This window comes from Orcinus orca, chromosome 1 (assembly GCF_937001465.1).
Source record: "Orcinus orca chromosome 1, mOrcOrc1.1, whole genome shotgun sequence".
NCBI classification, from domain to species: Eukaryota; Metazoa; Chordata; class Mammalia; order Artiodactyla; family Delphinidae; genus Orcinus; species Orcinus orca.
In genome coordinates this window covers 91014009-91027695 of record NC_064559.1, presented here as the reverse complement: position 1 = coordinate 91027695, position 13687 = coordinate 91014009, and the positions used below count along the sequence as shown (strand labels likewise).

Genomic DNA, 13687 nt, shown 5'->3' with positions numbered 1-13687 from the left:
GCACACGTTAACGTGTGCATGGGCATATGCATGCTAGTGTGTGAATATATTTGTGCTGTGCACCTGCATTTGTTTGTGTGTGTGCTGTGCCTGCCTGTGTGCATAACCGTGTGTTTGCTGGAACCACTTGCAGATATATCCACACGCAGCTGCTCTAACAATCCTGCATAGCCACGTAAAGGTCACAGATCTCAGGGATTTAAATGGATGGAGCAGGATGTTCTGACACAGAGTCTGTCTTCCAATGACTGTCACTGTCTCAGTAACATCCTTCACACCTTCTTTAAGCCCCATTCAGGGTCCAGTTTAGACCCCCATTACATTCAGTCACCTGCCCCAGGTCCCCTAAAGCTACAATGTCACAGTTGGAGAGCCCGGCCAAGGCTTGGGGTGCCCCTCCTGTTGGCCTGGCCTCCAGGCTCTGCACTTGGCTCCTGTGTTCCCATCTCTCAGCCAGGCCCTGACTTGGATGGGGCCGCCACCCCTTTCCTCACAAGGTGGCATTGCCCAGTCAAGGGGGTTCATTCTCCCCAAACTCAGTATCAGGAGTGGGGGCGTGACAGCCCCATTGGGTCTCCTTCATGTGGGACCCTGTGCTTTTGAAAGAGCAGGCGCCCTGCCCTCGGGGGTGGGAGCTGGGAGGTGACATGCGGCCCACCATGGGCAGACGGGTCACCAGGTGGGGTGAGCCAGTGTGCAAGGAATTCCGCGGTGGGCTCTCCTCACCAAAGGCTTCTGTGCCCCTACCTCTCCCCGTGCCTCCCCTCGAAGATAGCGCGGTGCCCGGGACCGGAGCCATGGGAGCCGTCAGCCACCGCCCTCTCTATACACACACAAACGCACATGTACATGCACACACACATGCACACGCACACGTGGCAGGGAAGCAGGACCTGAGTGCAGGGCTCTCAGCGGCTCTGAGCGCCCCGCCCAGAATTGGCCAGCGGAATGGACAGACCGGATCTCCCGGCCCGGACCATGCAGGAGTGTCCTGCCTGGGCTTCCAGTGCGGCCGCCTCCTCTGGAAGCCTGGGAGGCTGGAATCAGGCCCCTTCTTGTCTGTCCTGGCAGCAGACTGGGCTGCACTCGAAGAAGTTCGTGGCTTACCCATGGATCCTGACCATCAGGTGGCCAGAGATATTGGTAACATTTCTGTTTTGCCTGTTGAAATGTTTAATGACAAAGATTTTGTTCAGTTTCCTGATGTGGGTGTCCAAAGATGAGAGACCCATGTGTGTGATCTGTACCTCCTATGAGATCAGCCCTAAGCTAGTTTAAACATGATCAAGTTCTGTCTACACGGTAGATTTAGACCTCTGCCTGTCCTGTCTACTGATTATGCTTAGAGCTGACCATGTGTTGTCTATAATAAAATTTAGATCTGACCATGTTCTGTGTACCTAGGACTATGGGGAGCTGGGTAGAAACCCGGCCTGGCCTCAGTACTGGGAAGCTCCGTGCCTGCATCTGAAGGTCAGTGCTTAGATGTCTGGGGTCTGGAGCTGAGGTGGGCTTGTCTAAGTAACAGCCTCTCTTCTGAGTGTGGTTACCTGGTCCTCCCAAGGGTCAGTGCTATGGTCGGGGCCTTAGTCTTAATCCCTGCAAGGTTCACCTTCCCTGGGGCTTGTGGAGAATCTGCAGGAGGCCTACCTGGCAATAATTCCAATTCACCAGCATGTGCATGGTGAATAGGGAGGCAGGTTTAGCTGGTGAATTGATTGCAGGGCAGGCAGATCGGGTAAAAGGCCGATGGGTCAGCTGAGTCTGCTGCTGAGCTCTCCTTCCGATCTCCCGTCCCTACTCAGCAGCGTCCAGAGCTGCCCCTCGGCTTTCAGCCCTGCTGTCCTGTGCGTTTTCTCAACAAGTACGTGAGACAAGAAAGGAGAACCAAGCCTGCGAGAACCAAGGAAGTGTGTTCAACTCTAGCATGAAAGCTTTAAAAACAGGTAAAATCAACAGAACCAAAGGGAAAAGAGGAGGACTTCTCTGGGACAAGTGTGGGCAGAGGAGACCCACCTGCCACTTTTTCCCATCCCAGGAGCTCCCAGGAACGCAGCTTGTTTCCACAGTAGGAGAGCCACCAGCAGAGCCATGGTGTCCCGACCAAGGGGACGTGTGACCCCAGGTGCAGGGTCTGGGGAGGGCGGTTCACCATGGGACTGTGGACATGTGACTCAGGTGGATGGGGCTGGGTAGGAGGGGTCACCTGTTGAGAGAGAAGGTGTGACTTTAGGCGCAGGGTTTGGGGAGGTGTGGTCACCGTGGTGAGTGTGGATGTGCGAGCCCAGATATAGGGTGCGGGGACTGTGTGGGTCTCACCACATCTGCATGGGTCAGGATCACATGTACGGAGAGACCGCATATGTACTCTTTGACTGCACTGTGTCCGGTCCCCTTTGAGATTTCCAACCTCTGCATTAAGGGTGTTGCCCTGATTAACCTGTGGTTCCTTTTCTTCTCTTAATCTTGTCACTTTCATATGAGGTTAGCCATGTTTGAGTGGGTTGCTGCTCTGTGTTTTGGTGAGTGACAACCCTTCGTGGTATCATATTAATATCATATCATATCATATGTCTAATCTATGGGGGTCTCCACTTCCTGGGTCCGCCTGGACAGAGGTCAGGTGAGCACAGAGAAGCCCCTCTTAAGAATGGTCTCCCATGTGCTCTATGAGGGTACCGTGATGGGCCCTAAGGTAGGGGACTGTGTCTGGGCCTCCGACATTTGTGATGAAGGGGAGTCGAAATGGAATCTCAATTAACAAGACATTATTTTAAGAATTTATTTTAAGTGAAATAAAACACACGTCACATTCCCTTTACCATCATCACCATTTTAAGTGCATGTTTCTTTTTTTTTTTTTTCCGGTACGCAGGCCTCTCACTGTTGTGGCCTTTCCCATTGTAGAGCACAGCCTCCGTACGTGCAGGCTCAGTGGCTATGGCTCACGGGCCCAGCCGCTCCGCGGCATGTGGGATCTTCCCGGACCGGGGCACGAACCCGTGTCCCCTGCATCGGAAGGCAGACTCTCAACCACTGCGCCACCAGGGAAGCCCAAGTGCATGTTTCTGAGGCAACAGATCTATTCACTCTCTCGTGGAGCCATCACCACCATCCCTAGAACTTTTCATCTTGCAAAACTAAAATTCCACAACCATGAAAGTCTCACTCCCCACTCCCTCTCACTGCCCCTGGCACCGATATCCACTTCAGTCCCTGAGTTGCTGACTCCAGGGCACCCACTGGAGTGGAATCCTGCAGTGTTTGCTGACGGGTCACTGTGGAAGAGCTAACTTTCAGTCTGAAGCTCTGCCTGTTTGTATCTGAAGAATCTGCATTTAAGGAGAGGGTGTATGAGGAAGGGGGTGTATGAGGGACAAAGGTGTCCGGGGTGCAGATGAGCCAGGACCTGACCAGCTGCCTTTTGGGTCCTCTGGTTCCATCTCTTGGCCTGGGCCTCATCTGCATCATCACTGGCCCCGCTGGCAGCCCTGGGGTGGTGTTGTCTGAGTGAGATTCCCCTGGTGCCCCTGCTCTCCTCCCCTCCTCCTGCTGGTTGGGGAGGGAACTGTTTGCTGTGTGGTCTCTACTCCTGAGGCACGAAGGACCCTGCAGCATGGACCTGCAGAGTGTGGGTGTGGTCCCAAGAGCATGGGACCCACATAGGACACAGCACTGGGGTATGACAAGTGCTAGGGCTGCCTCATCACTGACAGGGAATGTTGCCAAGATCCTGCTCGGGAGGGCGCGGTGGGTGGCCTGGGACCCCAGAGACCCCATTCCTATCCTGGAGCTTGGACAGTGCATCCCCATGGGCTCCCGATTCACCCCATATCTGAGCCATATCCCTCTGTCCTTTCTTTGAACTCAGGAAAACGAGCTCTCTTGGGCACAACATAGGCCTGGTCCTGTCGGTGTTAGGATTGTTTAATTTAGGCGTCCTGGGATAGCAGCTCTTTTTAGGCCTGAGAAGGAACAGCTCAGGAGTGTAAAACATTTTCAGATGAAACTAATATTCAATGACTGTCTCTAACTACTCCGTTGTTGACTTCTGTTAGTCATTATTCTCCTGGTTTCAGCTCTAATGTGGGGATTACAGGGGAGTCAACATTTAAATCTTCATAATCTGTGTATTTGTAGCTTCAGTAACATTACTGACCCATAGTTTGTATGGTTTGGGAAGAGTTATTGATTTCATGTATCATGTAAAGGATTCACAATGATGATAGGACAATTAAGATTACAATAATGGGGCTTCCCTGGTGGCACAATGGTTGAGAGTCCGCCTGCTGAGGCAGGGGATGCGGGTTCGTGCCCCGGTCCGGGAGGATCCCGCGTGCTGCGGAGCGGTTGGGCCCGTGAGCCATGGCCGCTGAGCCTGTGCATCCGGAGCCTGTGCTCTGCAACGGGAGAGGCCCGTGCACCGTAAAAAAAAAAAGATTACAATAATGGCTGGTAAATTGTTCACATTTTCTCTACCTGTGCATCTATTGTACCTATATGAGTTAGTTTAGTTGTCAATATTAGTGAAATAATATAGAGGACTAGAGAACTTATTTTAAAAATCACTATTGTGTGATGATGAATATGTAAAAGTTCTTCCATAATTGGTGATGCTGTATCTTGAGACCCTAGATGAAATTTATATGCCTTCGTGATAGACACTATTTTAGCCTATAATTTTACTTTGAAAAATTTGCATCACTTTTTACTTTTATCTCATTTATTGAGAAATACATAATTGTTATGCTGTTGGCTTGAAACTGGTTGAAAAAGGCTTGAGTCCTTCCTTATTTTACATTTACAAAGGTAGGATCTTGAAACATAGGATATGGTGGAGTGCATTCGTGTAACCATTCTAGGTTAGGAGTAGCAGTTTCCACTGCTAAGACTTCTTGTTTAGGTGCAAATGCTTTCCATACTATGAAGATTATTAGCATTACTGCTGCTACTGAAATGAATGAGCCTAAAGACAAAATATTTAATGTTCTGTGTGCCTCAGAGTAATGTAGTGACATCCCTGAGAGACCAAGAAAGTGCTGCAGGAAGTCATATTTACTACTACAAATATACCTGTGAAGTGAATTTTGCTACTGCTGAGTTAACTGTATAACCTGAGAATCGTGGGAATCAGTGTAGGAAGCCTCCTATAATAGTGAAGACTGCTCCCATGGACATTAGGACACGGAAGTGTGCTACTACATAGTATGTATCCTAGAGGACAATGTCTGGGGATGAGTTGGCTAAGATGATTCCTGTCAAACCACCTACTGTAGAAAGATAAACTAAAGCCTAAAACTCATAATATATTGGGAGGTCATATAATATTACCTCCATGAACAGTTGCTAACCAGGGACATCCCTGGTGATGCAGTGGTTAAGAATTCGCCTGGCAATGCAGGGGACACGGGTTCGAGCCCTCTTCTGGGAAGATTCCACACGCCGCGGAGCAAAAAGCCCGTGTGCCACAACTACTGAGCCTGCCCTCTACAGCCCGCAAGCCACAACTACTGAAGCCCATGCGCCTAGAGGCTGTGCTCTGCAACGAGAGAAGCCACTGCAATGAAAAGGCTGCGCACCGCAGCGAAGAGTAGCTGCCACTCACCGCAAGGAGAGAAAGCCCACTTGCAGCAACCAAGACCCAATGCAGCCAAAAAAAAAAAAAAGAAAAGAAAAGAAAAGAAAAAGAATGAGTTGCTAATCAGCTAGATACTTTTACTCCTGTAGGGATAGAAGTAATTACGGTAGCTGATGCAAAGTGTGCTCCTGTGTCGACAGCTATCCCTATGGTAAACATATGATGGGCCCACAAGAGAAATCCTAAAAAGCCAGTAGACATGACTCATACTATTCCCAAATAGCTGAAAGGCACTTTTTGTCCTAAATAGTATGTAATGATATGTGAGTTTATAACAAACCCTGGTAGGCCATGAGTGCAGACTTCAGGGTGACCAAAGAATCAAAATAGGTGTTGGTATAGGATTTGGTCTCCTCCTGAAGGGTCAAAGAAAGTAGTGTTGAGATTTCTATCTCTTAACAGTATGGCAATTCTGGGTGCTCGGACTGAGAGTGGTAATTATATTAAGATGGCTATAGTTGGGGGAGATTAAACAAATAATGGTGTTTGGTATTGGGATATGACTGCTGCTTTTGTATGAAAGACTATAGTAATTAAAGTAATAACACCAAGAATTGAAGAGACACCTGCTAAATGTAAGGAGAAAATGGTTAGGTCGACAGAGAATCCTGCGTGGGTCAGATTGCAGGCTAGAGGTGCATATACGGTTCCACTGGTAACAGAACCAGCTTCTACTATTGGTGATATGAGTAGGAGTAAGAATGATGGGGGAAGTAGTCAAAAGTTTACGTGATTTTTTTGGGAAATGCTACCTCAGGTGTCCGAGTTATTAGTGGCCCAAGTCCATTTTCAAACCCTACAATATAATGGGTACAACTATAAAGAAAACTATTACAAGTGCAGGGACTGTTATGACTACCTTACAGTTTTGGGCATCTCCAAGTAGCGCTCCAGGTTAGTATAGCTCAGCCTGGATTAATATACTTAAGGTGCTGCCTGGTACTCCAGCTCAAGCACCAAATAGTAAATATAAAATATCTTTGTGATTTGCTGAAAATAATCAGCAGTGTATGAACAGAGGTAAAACGACTGAGCTAGCATTCGACTGTAAATCTGAAGACAGAGATTGAGCCCTCTTTCTCACAAACCCTGTGGTGAATCAACAAATTGAATTGTAGAAGCTGCAGAGAAGCAGCTTCAATTCTGCTGGTGATTTTCCTGCCTTTTTTTTTCTTTCTCTAATGAAGGAGAAGTAGACTGAAACCAGTTGACTGGAGGATTTGCCTGTTAACTAAAGTTTCCTGGGGTTAAAACTCATCAATATTGTAAAGATTTGGTTTAATTACAATGTTTGCTTTACATTCAATTGATGTAGGATAAAGTCTTGCAATCTTTATTTTTAGGAATTAAGTAAATTTTACTTGTTTAGGGTTTCGAAAGCTCTTGGTCTGAACTAACCTAAATTCCTAGTCCAGCACCGATAGAATGGGTGTTATGTGTAGTAATCGTGTGGGTATTATGATTGGTAATGAGAGGAAGGTTATATTTTGTATGTTCAAACTGTTTTATTTTTATGTTGTTTAATGAAGGGGACATAGTTACTGATGTAGAGTATGTTAGCTGCAAGTAGAAATATATGTTGAGGACGGCTGTGATGGCTATTAGTGTTGGTAAAATGATGTTATCATTTTTGTTATCTCTTGGATAATTACTCATTTGGGTAAAAACCCTGATAGTGATGGGTGATGTCCTAATGATACTATAATGGTGAGGAAAAGGATTGTGATGGGAGGTGTTTTATCTCATGTGTGTGATAATGATACTCTTGTAGTACATGATCTGGGCATAAGTAAGAAGAAGAGAGTGTTGTGATGATATAAATTCGTATGTTTACAATTGTTATAATTGGAATATACTTTATAATAGCTGTTACTCATCCTATATGGGCAATTGATGAGGAGGGTGTAATTTTTTCCAGGTGAGTATGGCTAAGTCAGCCTCAGCCTCCAGCTATGATTTATAATATCACTATGATTAATAGTATATTTAGGTTGATGGATGGTGACATGTGATATAAAACTGATAGGGGTGCACTTTTGTCAGGCTGATAGCATCAGGCCTGCTGTTCATGGGATGCCTTGTGTGACTTCAGGCACTCAGAAGTGAAATGAGGAAAGCCCTACTTTTGTGACAAGGGTGATTGTCATGAGGGTGGATGCTGCTGGATTAAAGATTTTTGTTATTCATTGTGTTCTTTGACCAGAGTATATTAGATTAATGATAATAGCCATTATAAGTAGTATTGATGTGGTGGATCGTTTTAGGAAATATTTGTTGGATGCTTCTGTAGCTTATAGGTTCATGTTTTTTATTAGAATGGGGATACCATTAACCAGTGTGAGCTTGTTATACAATTATATTTCCTGAGATAATGGTCAGTAGAATGATAGTAAAAACAATGAGAGTTTATTGGTACAGGAAGGATATACGACAATATTTTGGGGGTATGGGCCTGAAGCTTACTTAGAGAACCTTACTATATAGCATGTGGTGTAATGTCGTAGCGTGGAGAATGTAAAATTCTTAGGAAGAATTCATTTCCAGGAATAAGAGCATTGAAACCTCTATGATTTACTCTATCAAAGTAACTCTTTTGTCAGACATATATCCTAAGTATGGGGTGGGTTGCCTGGTATTATGACAGGTAGTGAAAACTCTCATATACATCGGGCTAATGTTAGTAGTAAAAAAAGTTTTTATAAGAGATGTATATGTTGATCATATCAAACTTCTGGGTAGGATGCTCAAATTCATAGAAAGGAGATTGTTAGATGTGTTTTAATGATCACTTGGGCTGTATATAATTCTGTCACCTAGGGATTGTTGAATGCTCCGAAAAATAGATTGTTGTGGAAATGTTTATTATAAGGAAATTGACATATTCTCTAGGAAGGGCGGGCTGAATGGGCCTGCTACATTTTCTACATTGAAGACATATACAGGTTTTGATTCTACTTCTGTTAAATCAAGTGGGGCTTCATTGGATTTCTGCTACTGTGGAGATAATCAAATTCTCAGTAGGGGTCAGGAGAAAATTAGTCATAGGTGTTCTCGTGTAATAATTACTGTTGAAAGTGTAAATGATCCATTTATCAGTAAGACTGAGAATAGAATAACTGCTACATTACTTCATATGAGATTGTGTGTGCTACTGTCCCTAGAGCTCCAGTGAGTGAGTATTTTGAATGTGAAGCTCATCCAGATCTGAGGATGGAATAAATGGCTAGCTGTGATATGGCTAATATAAATAATATGCCTACATTTATATTAATTAGTAGATAAAGTATGGGAAGAAGAATTCATATTGTGAGAACAAGGGTTAAGGTTAGCATTGGGGAAATAATATATAAATTGATGATGTTGATGGGCATAGTGGTTCTTTAATAAGAAATTTAAATGCCTCAGCAATGGGTTGCAATAATCCATGGGGGCTGATGATTTTTGGCCCTTTCTGCATTTGTATATAGCCTAGTATTTTCCATTTAGTTAATATGAGGAATGCTCTGGTCAATTAAATTGGATCATTTGTGAAAGAATGTTGATTATAAACATATTCTTAGGAAGAGGGCTTGAACCAGTGCAGATAAAGGTTTCAGTTTTACATAATTACCGAGCTCTGCCACCGTAACAAACCGGGTTCTACAGTAGGGTATGTATAAATTACTTGAATGTAGATTATATCATCATTTAGTTTGCAGACATTTTGTAAAGTAAGCTGTATTGCTCATGTCCTTTCATACTGGAAGAAATCTGCAATGGACAGCAACCAGGATGACTCCAGTCTGAGCTCAGATCACGTGAGACTTTAATCATTGAACAAAGAGACAATTAATAGCAGTTATACCATTGAAATGTCGTGATCCAGCATCAAGGTCATAAACCATATTGCCGAAATGAGCTCCAGAATACAGTTATACTGTTATCCCTAGTAAAACTTGTTGCGTTGATCAGTGTTTTAGAAGAACAGGTGATAAAGCATTTTGACTAGCTGGTCTAAAATTTAATCACTCAGAGGTGGTGTATTCTCCAAAAAATAAATGGCGCACGGGCTCAAGGCGCACCAGCTTCAGTAGTTGTGGCCCACTGGCTTAGTTGCTCTGTGGCACGTGGGATCTTCCCAGACCGGGGATCAAACCCGTGTCCCCTGCATTGGCAGGTGAATTCTTAACCACTGCATCACCAGAGAAGTCCCAGAATCGCAGTCTCCCTTTTAATATACCTTAAGCCCAAAGAATCCATGGAAAATTGTTACAGAAAATAAGACAATAAAATATTGTAAGGACTATAACAGAAGCATATAGTACATAGTTCATATAGACACGTCCCAAGCAGTTACAAAGTATATTAAAAGGGAGGCTGCAGGGCTTCCCTGGTGGTGCAGTGGTTGAGAGTCCGCATGCCGATGCAGGGGACACGGGATCATGCCCCGGTCTGGGAAGATCCCACATGCTGTGTGCTGGGCCTGTGAGCCATGGCCCCTGAGCTTGCGCGTCTGGAGCCTGTTCCCTGCAATGGGAGAGGCCACAACAGTGAGAGGCCCGTGTACCGCAAAGAAAAAAAGGGAGGCTGCAATTTTATTTTATTTTTTATTATTTTTTAACATCTTTATTGGAGTATAATTGCTTTACAATCATGTGTTATTTTCTGCTTTATAACAAAGTGAATCAGTTATACATATGCATATGTTCCCATATTTCTTCCCTCTTGCATCTCCCTCCCTCCCACCCTCCCTATCCCACCCCTCTAGGTGGTTACAGAGCACCAAGCTGCTTTCCCTGTGCTATGTGGTTGAGAGAGGCTGCAATTTTAAAAGAATAAGATAAATTATACCCACAAACTCCCAATATTTCCTGAAATGTTGCAATCTGAAACTCTATTGTAGGAAGCAGAAGATTCCAGGAGACATTCTACAAATGAAGGACTCTAAACGCTGTGGTTGGATAAGGAATTCTAGAAGGAAGGTATCCTCACCCAAGGAGAGCAGGTTCCTATACTTGTCTAACATCACATCCCTGTACAATTCCCACTGATGTTGGTCCAGGCATTCTCACTCCTCTTGAGAGAAATGTATGGCCATATCCTGGAATGTCAGCAGTCCCTGAAATTAAAGGTACACATGCCATGTGGCCATGGGAAGAGTTCATAATGTGACCCAAGAAGAAAACAACAAGTTAAGAGAACTGGTTTTAATTTAGAAGAGTGTTTTCAGTTATCCACTATATATATATATATATATATATATATATATATATATATATATATATATATATAAAATTTACAAAGTAACTTTCTCTACCTTATTTCTAACTACAAGCAGAGTGTGGCATGTGATCCACAAAAACAGTATAGAGACTATACTTATCTGGAAAAGAAATGATAAAATGATGGTTTCAACACAGGCATATACATTTTGAGTGTTTTATTTATATGAAATTGGATAAAATGTGTGTATTTCTCAGACACAAAAGACATGTCGAGGTAGAAATGTACCTTTCAACTATTCTTGGGTACACAAGTACACTGGGGAGATTGTAGAAGTGCAGATTGTGATTCAGTAGGTCCGGTGGGCCTGAGTTCTATTTTTTTCACAAGCTCATTTTTAACTAGTGATGCCACAGTCTCTGATTCATTAACGACAATTCTGAATAGCAGAGACATAATTAGAAAGGTAAAAATTCATATTTAATTTTGAACTTAAAGTGTTTTATGGATTTTAGACGTTTAATAGAATAGTCAGCACAGCAGCAACAATCATTTGTGAATATTTACTAGAGACCGTGTATCTTTCTAACTTTTTTGTGTAGGATTCTAAGAAAAAGGCCTGGGCTGCGGCCTCAGTGGGCGGGGCCCCCAGGCCGGGCCGCCCCTCCAGGACCCCCGACGGGGCCCTGCGCTCCTGGCGGCTCCCTCCCCCGGCGCCCCTTTCCCTCCCGGAAGGCCTCGTGGCAGAGCGGTCCCACCCCCTGCGCCAAGAACGGAGCTCGCGTTTCTGCAGAGCTGGAACTCGCGGCTCGGAGTCTCTTCCCTCCGCCGTCACGGAACTGTCCCGGAGCCTGAGGGGAGGGCGGCCTCACTGAGGCTGCCGGCTCTCGAGGGGCCCCGGCGGCCGAAGCCGCCACAGTCTTGGGGACGGCGGGCCGGGTAAGTGGGCGACAACCCTCCGCCTGGTCCGCTGCCCGGGCGGCAGCGCAGGACCAGCTTCTGAGGGGCAGGGGTTCGCTGCCACCCGCCGCTGCTGTGCAGAAAGAGCGGTCCCCAGCGTCTGGTCCGGGAAACTTCGGTCCCTCCTCTCCCCCTTGCCCTCGGCCTGGCTCGCGGGGCCTGGGGGTCGTGGGAAGGGGGTCGGCCTGAGCGTCCTGAGGGGAAACGGGGCAAGGGAGGAGCAGGGTCCGGCTGCAGAGTCAGCGCCCCTCCTCCCGACTGCGGGGAAAGCGAATGAAAGCTCCTCCCGAGGCTCGCAGGCTCCTTATTCAGCTGAGTCCCTCTGCGCTCCTTCCTCCCTGAGCTAAAGTACCGGGGTGGGGTGGGGGGACAGGGCAGGGGACGGACGCAGGTAATGGGGAACATCAAAAGGTGATTGTTAACTAAGGAAAACCTGCTCTCCCAACGTGAGGAATGTAGCGCTTTTCTTTGTATGCGAAGATGCCAGAGTCTGGGCTCCCTGAAATCCTTCCTTTGATATGCACCTCTGCTCCCTGGGGCCTGCATTCTGTATTTGCATATCCTGAGTACCTCAGGGCCCGAGGCTCACACTGGAGGGCTGCAAGTGCTGATGACTGTGACATCCTTTGTCTGCTGAGAAGAAATATTCCATTTCTCACAGGCTTGAGGGGCAGACAATGAAACAGTGTCAGAGAATCTCATTCAGCTTGTACTTTAGTTTACATATAGATAATATTTATACGTAACTGTGTTAATAGAGGTTCTCAAGTCCAATCAACTTGTACTACTGCCCTCTATGTATTCATTTCATCAATATTCATAAGAAATGCCTATAGATTTGACTTAATCCATTTAAATAGGATAATGATTTTTAAAGGAAACATAATAGAAATATAACAACAAAACCTTTACCACTAAAGGCTGGGTCTGGAACAACCTACATAAATGTTCCATTGTTAAAATATTGAAAGATGTATTCAATAGAAATATCAGCAAAAATGACAAATAATAAGGGCAGCAGAATGTTGAAATGTTCTATCTTTATCATTAAAGTGGCAGAAAATCATTTATTAGTAGGCACTGGGGGCAGAAGATGCCTGATTTTATATCTTTGTCATAGTTGTACAGTTGTTTCAACAAGTTACTTAAAGACAAAATGGAAAAACAAGGAGGTTTGTGCCTGAGATCACGTTGATGTGAAACCGGGGGTGGCCACCTTGTGCCAGGTGAGTTAAGTTTACCTGGCAGGTAGACCGCAGAGCTCCTGAGAAGCAAGGGTTGGAATTTTTCTGCTGGGTGCCCCTTAGGTTCTGAGACTTGACTGATTGTGAGTCATGTTTCGGTAAAGACCTGGTCACAGGAAAAGGGTGAGAATAGAGTGATTTGGGGAGCAGCTAACAACATTCATCACGGCTCACGGCCTGAATGAATTTTAAAGAAACAAAAACAAATGCTTCTTATGGAATCAGAGAATGTGAGGGCTGGACAATCCCAGAAAATGAGGAACACCCGTCCCATTTTCCAGATGAGAAAACAGAGGCCCAGCAAGGTGAAATACCTCACCCAAGTTGCACCCGTCTCTCCTCTCCACTACGTGGTTCATGAAAGCAGGACTCTTCCTGTCGTGATGACTGCTGAACCCCAAAAAGGGCCAGGTATCTAGCAGTTGCTCCAAAAATTTTGGTTGGCTGTAAGAACAATGCTATTTCTTTCATTCTCACTCTTATTCAGGACTGTGCCAAGAACTCTCCAGTTTGCAATGTAATTCGATAAATGTAAATATGAATTGAGTTTTGTTGTGATGAGGACTTAGGCTTTGAAGGTAACAGACTTGGTTCAGATCTTGGTTCTACGACTCAATAGCTGTTTGGCTTTGGGAAAATTACT

The 13687-nt window shown here is 45.2% G+C and overlaps 1 pseudogene; it reads right to left on the bottom strand.

The window, feature by feature from the left end:
* Nucleotides 1-3927: 3927 nt before the first annotated feature.
* Nucleotides 3928-9522, bottom strand: LOC125964384 (cytochrome c oxidase subunit 2-like; annotated as a pseudogene).
* Between the last annotated feature and the right edge of the window lie 4165 nt (nucleotides 9523-13687).